We start from the raw sequence: 9,394 nt of genomic DNA on the forward strand, positions 1-9,394 counted from the left end.
AACAGTCTGTCAATCTGTGACTAGATGAGATCAAAGGGCCTTCCTTTCCAACTCCATACTTTGATCAGCAATTTACATTTTCATGGGTTTGGTCTTGTTTCTCCAATTGTCCTTGAGCTTATTAAAGACAAGGCTATCTCTTTGTATCCCCTCAAGAATATCCTGCTAGAATCGTTGCTCCAGAAATGTGTGTTGATTTTCTGGGTTATCATTTAAAATGCTATACATTAATAATTGCTCCATTCCTATTATTTGAAATAGGTCGATTAAGCCAGTTTCTTTTAGAACAAGGAACAGAAATTGAAACACTTGTGCTGAATTAGAACAGTTGGGAACATTTGGGAGGCTGAGGCAGGCAGATTACTTGAGTCTAGGAGTTCAAGACCAGCCTGGGCAGCATGGCAATATCCTGTGTCTACAAAAAAATACAAAAAAATTAGCTGGGCATAGTGGTGCACACTGGTGGTCCCGCTACTCGGGAGGCTGAATTGGGAGGATCACCTAAACCTGGGAAGTTGAGGCTGCAGTGAGCTATGATCGTGCCCTATACTCTAGCCTGGGTGATGGAATGAGACTCTGTCTCAAAAGAAAAAAAAAGAACAATTGGAAACAATTCTTGATCTTAGCATTAGATCCTTAATACATCTAATTTATGCAATCTATATATCACTGACATACATATAAATATTATTAGCAACTTGAAGAATAAAAGTATCTGTTTTTAGAAATGAAGAGGACATTGGGGATGACAAAGTTCAAACTTTTTATTTTACAGATTTCCTTTTTTTTTTTCTTTTTTTTTTTTTGAGACAGGGTCTTGCTGTGTCACCCAGGCTGGAGTGCAGTGACACAATCTCGGCTCACTGCAGCCTCCCGGGTTCAAGTGATTCTCATGCCTTAGCCTCCCAAGTAGCTGGATTACAGGTGTGAGCCACTGCAACTAGCCTTTACTTTATAGATTTAGAAAATCAAGTTCTAGAGTTTAAGATTTGTCTGAGAGAAAATAGATAAAATTTAACAATTGATAAAATTTTAAATAGATAAAAATTTAAAAATGAAATTAAAGAAATGATCTTTTGGGTCGTTTTTAAATTTATTGACCAAGTTATGAGACTGGCTAATTTTTGTATTTTTGGTAGAGACATGGGTTTTGCCATGTTGCCCAAGTTGGTTTTGAACTTCTGGGCTCAAGCAATCCTCCCACCTCAGCCTCCCAAAGTTCTGGGATTACAGGTGTGAGCCACCGTGCCCAGGTACTGAAAGTTTATTTTGTATAGTAATATAATTCCTCCCCCCAATCTTTTTTTTTAGGGAGGGAGGGAGTTGGATTTAAATATCAAATTTTGTTAAAGGAAGATTTAGCCTAGCTAATGTCACAGCCATTCATTGCCTTGTTTTTTATCTTAAAATGGGACAATTACCCCTGGTTTTTGCCCATCTCTCAGTGATTATGAAGAAATTTCATTCATACATATCTAAATTCATGAATTTTGCCAAATCTACGTATCACCTCTATCATTATTATTATTATTATTATTTTTTTTTTTTTGAGGCAGAGTCTCGCCCTGTCGCCCAGGCTGGAGTGCAGTGACGCGATCTCGGCTCGCTGCAAGCTCCGCCTCCCGGGTTCACGCCATTCTCCTGCCTCAGCCTCCTGAGTAGCTGGGACTACAGGCGCCCGCCACGGCGCCTGCCACCAGGCCCGGCTAATTTTTTGTATTTTTAGTAGAGACGGGGTTTCACCATGTTAGCCAGGATGGTCTCGATCTCCTGACCTCATGATCCACCTGCCTCAGCCTCCCAAAGTGCTGGGATTACAAGCGTGAGCCACCATGCCCAGCCCACCTCTATTATTATTTACTTATTACTTTTATAGCCACATAACACATAATGATGTTTTGATCAGTGATGGATCACATATATGATGGTGGTCCCATAAGATTATAATAGAGCTTTTTTTTTGTTTTTTTGAGATGGAGTTTCACTCTTTTTGCCCAGGCTGGAGTGCAATGGCGCGATCTCGGCTCACTGCAGCCTCTGCCTCCTGGGTTCAAGTGATTCTCCTGCCTCAGCCTCTAGAGTAGCTGGGACTACAGGTGCACACCACCATACCCAGCTAATTTTAGTATTTTTAGTAGAGACGGGGTTTCGCCACATTAGCCAGGCTGGTCTCAAACTTCTGACCTCAGGAGATTTACCTGCCTTGGCCTCCCAAAGTGCTAGGATTATTGGCATGAGCCACCACGCCTGGCCTAAATTTTCTTTAAATTTATTTATTTATTTTTTTTAGCTGCACTGTTAAATTATATATATATATATATATTTTTTTTTAAGAGACACGGTCTTGTCCTGTCACTCAGGCTGGAGTGCAGTGGCACAAAGATGCTCACTGCAACCTTGAACTCATTGCTTAAAGTTTCAAGCAAGCTTCCCACCTCAGCCTCCCAAGCAGCTGGGAGTATAGCTAATTAAAAAATTTTTTTTTGTACAGATGGGGTCTTGTTATGTTGCCTAGGCTGACCTCGAAGTCCTGGTCTCAAGCAGTCCTCCCACCTCGGCCTCCTAAAGTGCTGGGATTACAATAATGAGCCACCATGCCTGGCCTATACTTTTAATCATTATTTTAGAGGTAGTCCTTCTACATATATCTTTAGAAAGTTAATTGTAAAAGAGCCTCAGGTAGGTCTTCAGAGGTATTCCTGAAGAAGGTATTGTTATCCTAGGAGATGACAGCTCCATGTATGTTATTGCCCCTGAAAATTTTCCAGTGGGACAGGATATGGAGGTGGAAAACAGTGATATTGATGATCCTGACCCTGAGTAGGCATAGGCCAATAGGTGCATTTGTGCCTTCATTTTTAACAAAAAAGTTTACAAAGTAAAAACACTTTAAAAATAGAAAGAAGCTTATAGAATAAGAATATAAAGAAAATATTTTTGTATAGCTGTACAATGTGTTTGAAGCTAAGTGTTATTATAAAAGAATCAAAAGTTAAAAAATTAAAAAGTTTATAAAGTAAAAATTTTCAGTAAGCTAAGGTTAACTTTTTACTGAAGAAAGAAAATATGTTTTTATAAATTTAGTGTAACCTAAATGTACAGTGTTTATAAAGTCTACAAGACTGTACAGTGATGTCCTAGGCCTTCACAGTCACTCACCATGATTCACTCACTGACTCACCCAGAGAAACTTCCAGTCCTTCAAGCTCCATTCACAAGTCTACCATTTTTTATCTTTTGTACTGTTGTTTTTTTTTTTTTTTTTTTTTTTTGAGGCAGAGTCTTGTTGTGTCACCTAGGCTGGAGTGCAGTGGCATGATCTCGGCTCACTGCAATCTTCACCTCCTGGGTTCAAGCAATTCTTCTGCCTCAGCCTCCTGAGTGGCTGGGATCACAGGCGTGCACCACCACACCCTGCGGATTTTTGTATTTTTAGTAGAGATGGGGTTTCACCATGTTGGCTAAGTCAGTCTTGAACTCCTGATCTCAGGTGATCCACCTGCCTTGGCTTCCCAAAGTGCTGGGATTACAGGTGTGAGCCACTGTGCCTGGCCTATACTGTATTTTTATTGTACCTTTTTCATGTTTAGATACACAAGTACTTAACCATCATGTGACAATTGCCTACAGTCAGTACAGTAATATGCTGTATAGGTTTGTAGTTTAGAAGCTATAGGCTATACCAGGAGCCCTAACATTTTTGGCACCAGGGACCAGTTTCATGGGAGACAATGGTTCCAAAAATGGGTTGGGGTGAGGGGGATGGTTTTGGGATGAAACTGTTCCACCTCAGATCATCAGGCATTAGATGCTCGTAAGGAGGGCACAACCTAGATCCCTCGCATGCACAGTTCACAAAAGGGTTTGCACACCTATGAGAATCCAGTGCTGCCACTGATCTGACAGGAGATGGAGCTCAGGAGGTAATGCAAGCAATGGGGAGAGGATGTAAATACAGATGAAGCTTCACTTGCTCACCCGCTGCTCATTCCCTGTTATGTGGCCCAGTTCGTAACAGGCCACGGACCAGTACCTGTCTGCGATACAGGGGTTGGGGACCCCTGGGCTATACCATACAGCCTAGGTGTGTAATAGCCTATACCAAGTAGGTTTGTGTAAGTACATTCTTTTTTTGTTGTTTTTTGTTTTTTGGTGTTTTATTTATTTATTTTTTATTTTTTATTTTTATGAAGTATTTATTGATCATTCTTGGGTGTTTCTCGGAGAGGGGGATATGGCAGGGTCATAGGGTAATAGTGGAGAGAAGGTCAGCAGATAAACACATGAACAAAGGTCTCTGGTTTTCCTAGGCAGAGGTCCCTGCGGCCTTCTGCAGTGTTTGTGCCCCTGGGTACTTGAGATTAGGGAGTGGTACTGACTCTTAAAGAGCATGCTGCCTTCAAGCATCTGTTTAACAAAGCACATCTTGCACCGCCCTTAATCCATTTAACCCTGAGTTGACACAGCACATGTTTCAGAGAGCAGGGGGCTGGGGGAAAGGCCATAGATCAACAGCATCCCAAGGCAGAAGAATTTCTCCTAGTCAGAACAAAATGGAGTCTCCTATGCCCACCTCTTTCTACACAGACACAGCAACAATCTGATCTCTCCTTCCTTTCCCCACACTTCCCCCCCTTCTCTTCAACAAAACCGCCATCGTCTTCATGGCCCGCTCCTGATGGTCGCTGTCTCTTCGGAGCTGTTGGGTACACCTCCCAGACGGGGCGGCCGGGCAGAGGCGCTCCTCACCTCCCAGACGGGGCGGCCGGGCAGAGGCGCTCCTCACCTCCCAGACGGGGCGGCCGGGCAGAGGCGCTCCTCACCTCCCAGACGGGGCGGCCGGGCAGAGGGCCTCCTCACCTCCCAGACGGGGCGGCCGGGCAGAGGGCCTCCTCACCTCCCAGACGGGGCGGCCGGGCAGAGGCGCTCCTCACCTCCCAGACGGGGCGGCCGGGCAGAGGCGCTCCTCACCTCCCAGACGGGGCGGCCGGGCAGAGGCGCTCCTCACCTCCCAGACGGGGCGGCCGGGCAGAGGCGCTCCTCACCTCCCAGACGGGGCGGCCGGGCAGAGGCGCTCCTCACCTCCCAGACGGGGCGGCCGGGCAGAGGCGCTCCTCACTTCCCAGACGGGGCGGCCGGGCAGAGGCGCTCCTCACTTCCCAGACGGGGCGGCCGGGCAGAGGCGCTCCTCACTTCCCAGACGGGGCGGCCGTGTGTAAGTACATTCTATGATGTTCACACGACGGCAAAATTGCCTAAAGGCACATTTCTCAGAACATATCCCCATAATTAAGGGATATATGACTGTAGTTAAACTGATCACCATTTAAATAATTTATGTAAAGTTACACTAAAATCTGCAACAATTTAAATAAAATACATTTCTTCATAGGCCATCTAGGAAACACTGGTATAGTGGAAATAAATGCATTTGAGTTGAAGAATCAGAAGACTTGGATTTAAATCATGGCTTTGCTTTTTTTTTTAACTTTTATTTTAAGGTCGGGGGTACAAGTGCTGGTTTGTTGCACAGGTAAACTTGTGTCATGGGGGTTTGTTGTACAGATTAGTTCATCACCCAGGTGTCAAACCTAGTACCTATTAGTTATTTTTCCTGATCCCTCCTCTCCCACTTCATCCTCCAAATGGCCCCCGTGTGTGTTGTTCCCTCTATGTGTCCACGTGTTCTCATCATTTAGCTCCCACTTATAAGTGAGAACATACAGTATTTGGTTTTCTGTTCCTGTGTTAGTTTGCTAAGGATAATGGGCTTCAGCTCCATCCATGTCCCTACAAAGGACATGATCTTGTTCTTTTTTACAGTTTCAAGCTTTGCTTTTTGATAGTCAGGTGATTTTGAGGAAGTAATCTTGGTTTCTTTACGTTGAAATTATGACCATAATACATAACTTATAGTGTTGTTATGGTGATAAATACGATCATGTATGTGAACGCACTTTGAAAAAGTTAAGACAATGCACATTATTAGTTGTTATTGTTAAACAAAGAGAAAATTAGTGTGTTAGGAGGAGAAAGTACTATTGTTTTAATAGTAGTTTATTCCGAAGGATAGAAGGTGTAGAAAATATCTATATTTTAAGAATGGATATACAAAAATGTATTATTGTATTAGGTGGATCAGAAAATGGAAGAAAAGTTAATCAAATACTGCAAAAAGGGAGCAAAATCCACCTAAATTTTCTTGATAAAAACAGCATTCTTAGTATAGGTCCAACATAAAATTGTGACAAGTTTATGTGAAGTTGAAAAAATATAATTTCAAGTATTAAAAACTTAATTATATATATGAATCAAAAGTTATCTTAACAGTAATTAATGTTTTATATATTTCATTACAATCATTAATTCTCTCCTAATACTGATATAATTTCTTAATTGATCTCTGGTGTCTAATGTAAACCATGTTAAGGCTCCAGAATATGTGTTACTTAATTGCAAAGTCTATGAATAATAAAAACTACAGCTCCTCAGAATCAAACCATGTTTATTAATAAAAAGCTCTTTGAAACATATTCCAGACCGGGTGCAGTGGCTCATGCCTGTAATCCCAACACTTTGGGAGGCTGAGTCGGGTGGATAGCTTGAGTCCAGGAGTTCGAGACCAGCCTGGGTAACACAGCGAGACCCTCTCCCTATAAAAAATACAAAAATTAGCCTGGCATGGTGACATGTGCTTGTAGTCCCAAGTACTCAAGAGGTTGAGGTGGGAGGATGACTTGAACCTGGGAGGCAGAGGTGGCAGTGAGTCGAGATTGTGCCATTGCATTCCAGCCTGGGTGACACAGTGAGATCCTGCCTCAAAAAAAAAAAAAAAAAGAAACATTCCAACACTTCTTCACCCTATTTACTCCCTTGACTACCTGCTATGCCCTCTTATTCTTGCTAGGGATTTCACCTTCAATTTCATACACTAGTGATCAACTGAGCCACTGTCAACTTCCTGTCCCCAAATTACCACACCTGAACTGCCTTCCATTTGCCCTGGACCGACGGAGGGGGTGTGTCTCCATTCTGGGTTCTGAACTTTGTGCTCACTGTGTCTTCTGCACTCTCGGTGACTCCAGTTTTGCCCTGTCTGCCAGCTTTTCGCATCAACATTAAACACTTTCGCAACTTCCCCTGGCCATAGGTTCCCGTCTAGCACAGCCTTGACTCTTTCTATCCCTTGTGGCCAAATGTGTCCTGTCCAAAGAACTCTATTCCTAATGTCCTATTTTGTCATCCTTTGCATCCTTCACTTTCCAATTCAGCCTCCATAATTCTGTTTCCTGAGAATATTGTCTCCCCCTACCCAAAGTATAATCCATAAACATTTTTACATACTCTTAAAGAAACTCTGGCTATGTGCAGTGGCTCATGTCTGTAATCTCAGCGCTTTGGGAGGCTGAGATGGGAGGATCACTTGAGCCCAGGAGTTTGAGACTAGCCTGGGCAACATAAGGAGATGTTGTCTCTACACACACAAAAAAATTAGTCAGACATGGTGGTACACACCTGTGGTCCTAGCTACTTGGGAGGCTGTGGTGGAAGGATCACTTGTGCCTGGAAGATTGAGGCTGCAGTGAGCAGTCATTGCGCCACTGCACTATAGCCTGGGCAACAGTGCAAGAAGCTATCTCAAAAAAAAGAAAAAAAGAGTTTCCAAATCCTCAAAATTTAAAAAGTATTTAAAAAAAGCATAATAAAAGAAAATAATATGTAAAATCTGCCTGTTAATACCTCTATATAAATTGTTCACATGCTCCATTTCCCCTCACATGTTTTTTTCATGTGGGTAGATTTCTTGTAGTCATAGCACCCATACTGACTTTTTTTTTTTAGACAGAGCTCACTATTGTTGCCCAGGCAGGAGTGCAATGGCACGATCTTGGCTCACCGCAACCTCCGCCCCCCGGGTTCAAGCAATTCTCCCGTCTCAGGCTCTCGAGTAGCTGGGATTACAGGCTTGCACCACCACACCCGCCCAATTTTGTATTTTTAGTAGAGACGGGGTTTCTCCACGTTGGTCAGGCTGGTCTTGGACTCCCGCCCTTAGGTGATCTGCCTGCCTCGGCCTCCCAAGGTGCCACCCATACTGACTTTTAATTCCACTCCAGGAAACAAGCATAGCCTGGTTCCCAAAACAAGTGGACTAGGATCAAGAGGCTACCTGAGAGAACTTTGCCTTAGTTATTTGGGTACTTTATTCGTATAAAGATTAAAAAAGACTTCCATGCTACTAAATCTAATGTACACTTCAATCTGGATTTAAATCTCAATGTCTTAGTAATGTTTGACCCAGACGATCACCCCTGCATGACCTCTCTTCTGTCCCTGGTTTTGTGGTGTGTCCTTCTGGTGACCTGTCTACCGGGTTTATCTCCTCAGTCTCCTCCAATGGTTCTTCCTCCTGTACTGTTTATTACATGCTGGGGTTCCTAAGGGCTCCTTCCTGAGTTCCTCTGTTATTGTCACTCTGCAAATGCTTCTCAGGTGATCCCATTTACTCTTGAGACTCCCATTACCATCTTCATGCTGGTGATTCTTAAATTGATTACTCCAGCAAAGACTTTTCTTAGACCTTCATCAGTGTCTATCCAGTGGTCAACTGGACATGTCCACAGCATGTGTCATAATAGACATGCAAAGCTCAGGATTTTCTTTTTGTTTGTTTCTTTTTTTTCTTTCTTCTTCTTTTTTTTTTTTTAAACCAAAAACAATGTCTTGTCCATGCAGAAAAGATGAAAATGGTTACTTCATTTCAATTTACAGTGCCCCAATATTATTTTATCCCACGCATATAACTGCTTGTATCATTATGAGACTATAGCAGCAAATAAATGGGAAGAAGCTCAATATTTTCTAAAATGGAAATTCTTACTTTCTTCAGTGTCTTCCTATCCCCAAATTCTTACTTTCTTCAGTGTCCTCCATTTTATTTTATTTTATTTATTTATTTCTTGAGACGGAGTCTTACTCTGTTGCCCAGACTGGAGTGCAGTGGTGCAATCTCGGCTCACTGCAACCTCTGCCTCCCAGGCTCAAGTGATTCTCCTGCCTCAGTCTCCCAAGTAGCTGGGATTACAAGTGCCCGCCACCACGCCAGGCTAATTTTTGTATTTTTAGTAGAGCCGGGGTTTCACCATGTTGGCCAGGCTTGCCTCGAACTCCTGACCTCATGTGATCTGCCCACCTTGGCCTCCCAAAGTGCTGGAATTACAGGTGTGAGCCACTGCGTCCAGCCTGTCCTCCATTTTAGTAAAGGGCACCACCGTCCCCTCAGTTGCTCAAGCCAGAAATCTAGGAGACATTGTTGAGTTTTCCTTGACTACTTGATGACTTCCGATTCCTTACTGTGCCCCCTCCCCATTAATTAGTCACCAAGTCTTTCCTA

General features: G+C 43.1%; 1 non-coding gene across 1 annotated transcript; it reads right to left on the reverse strand.

Moving 5' to 3' along the window:
• Positions 1 to 8,717: 8,717 nt before the first annotated feature.
• On the reverse strand, positions 8,718 to 8,848 carry LOC129043307 (small nucleolar RNA SNORA20). The gene has a single exon (XR_008504399.1). It is a non-coding gene; the product is annotated as a small nucleolar RNA SNORA20 (small nucleolar RNA).
• Positions 8,849 to 9,394: the final 546 nt, after the last annotated feature.

The sequence above is a fragment of the Pongo pygmaeus genome, chromosome 7 (genome assembly GCF_028885625.2).
Source record: "Pongo pygmaeus isolate AG05252 chromosome 7, NHGRI_mPonPyg2-v2.0_pri, whole genome shotgun sequence".
Lineage (NCBI taxonomy): Eukaryota > Metazoa > Chordata > Mammalia > Primates > Hominidae > Pongo > Pongo pygmaeus.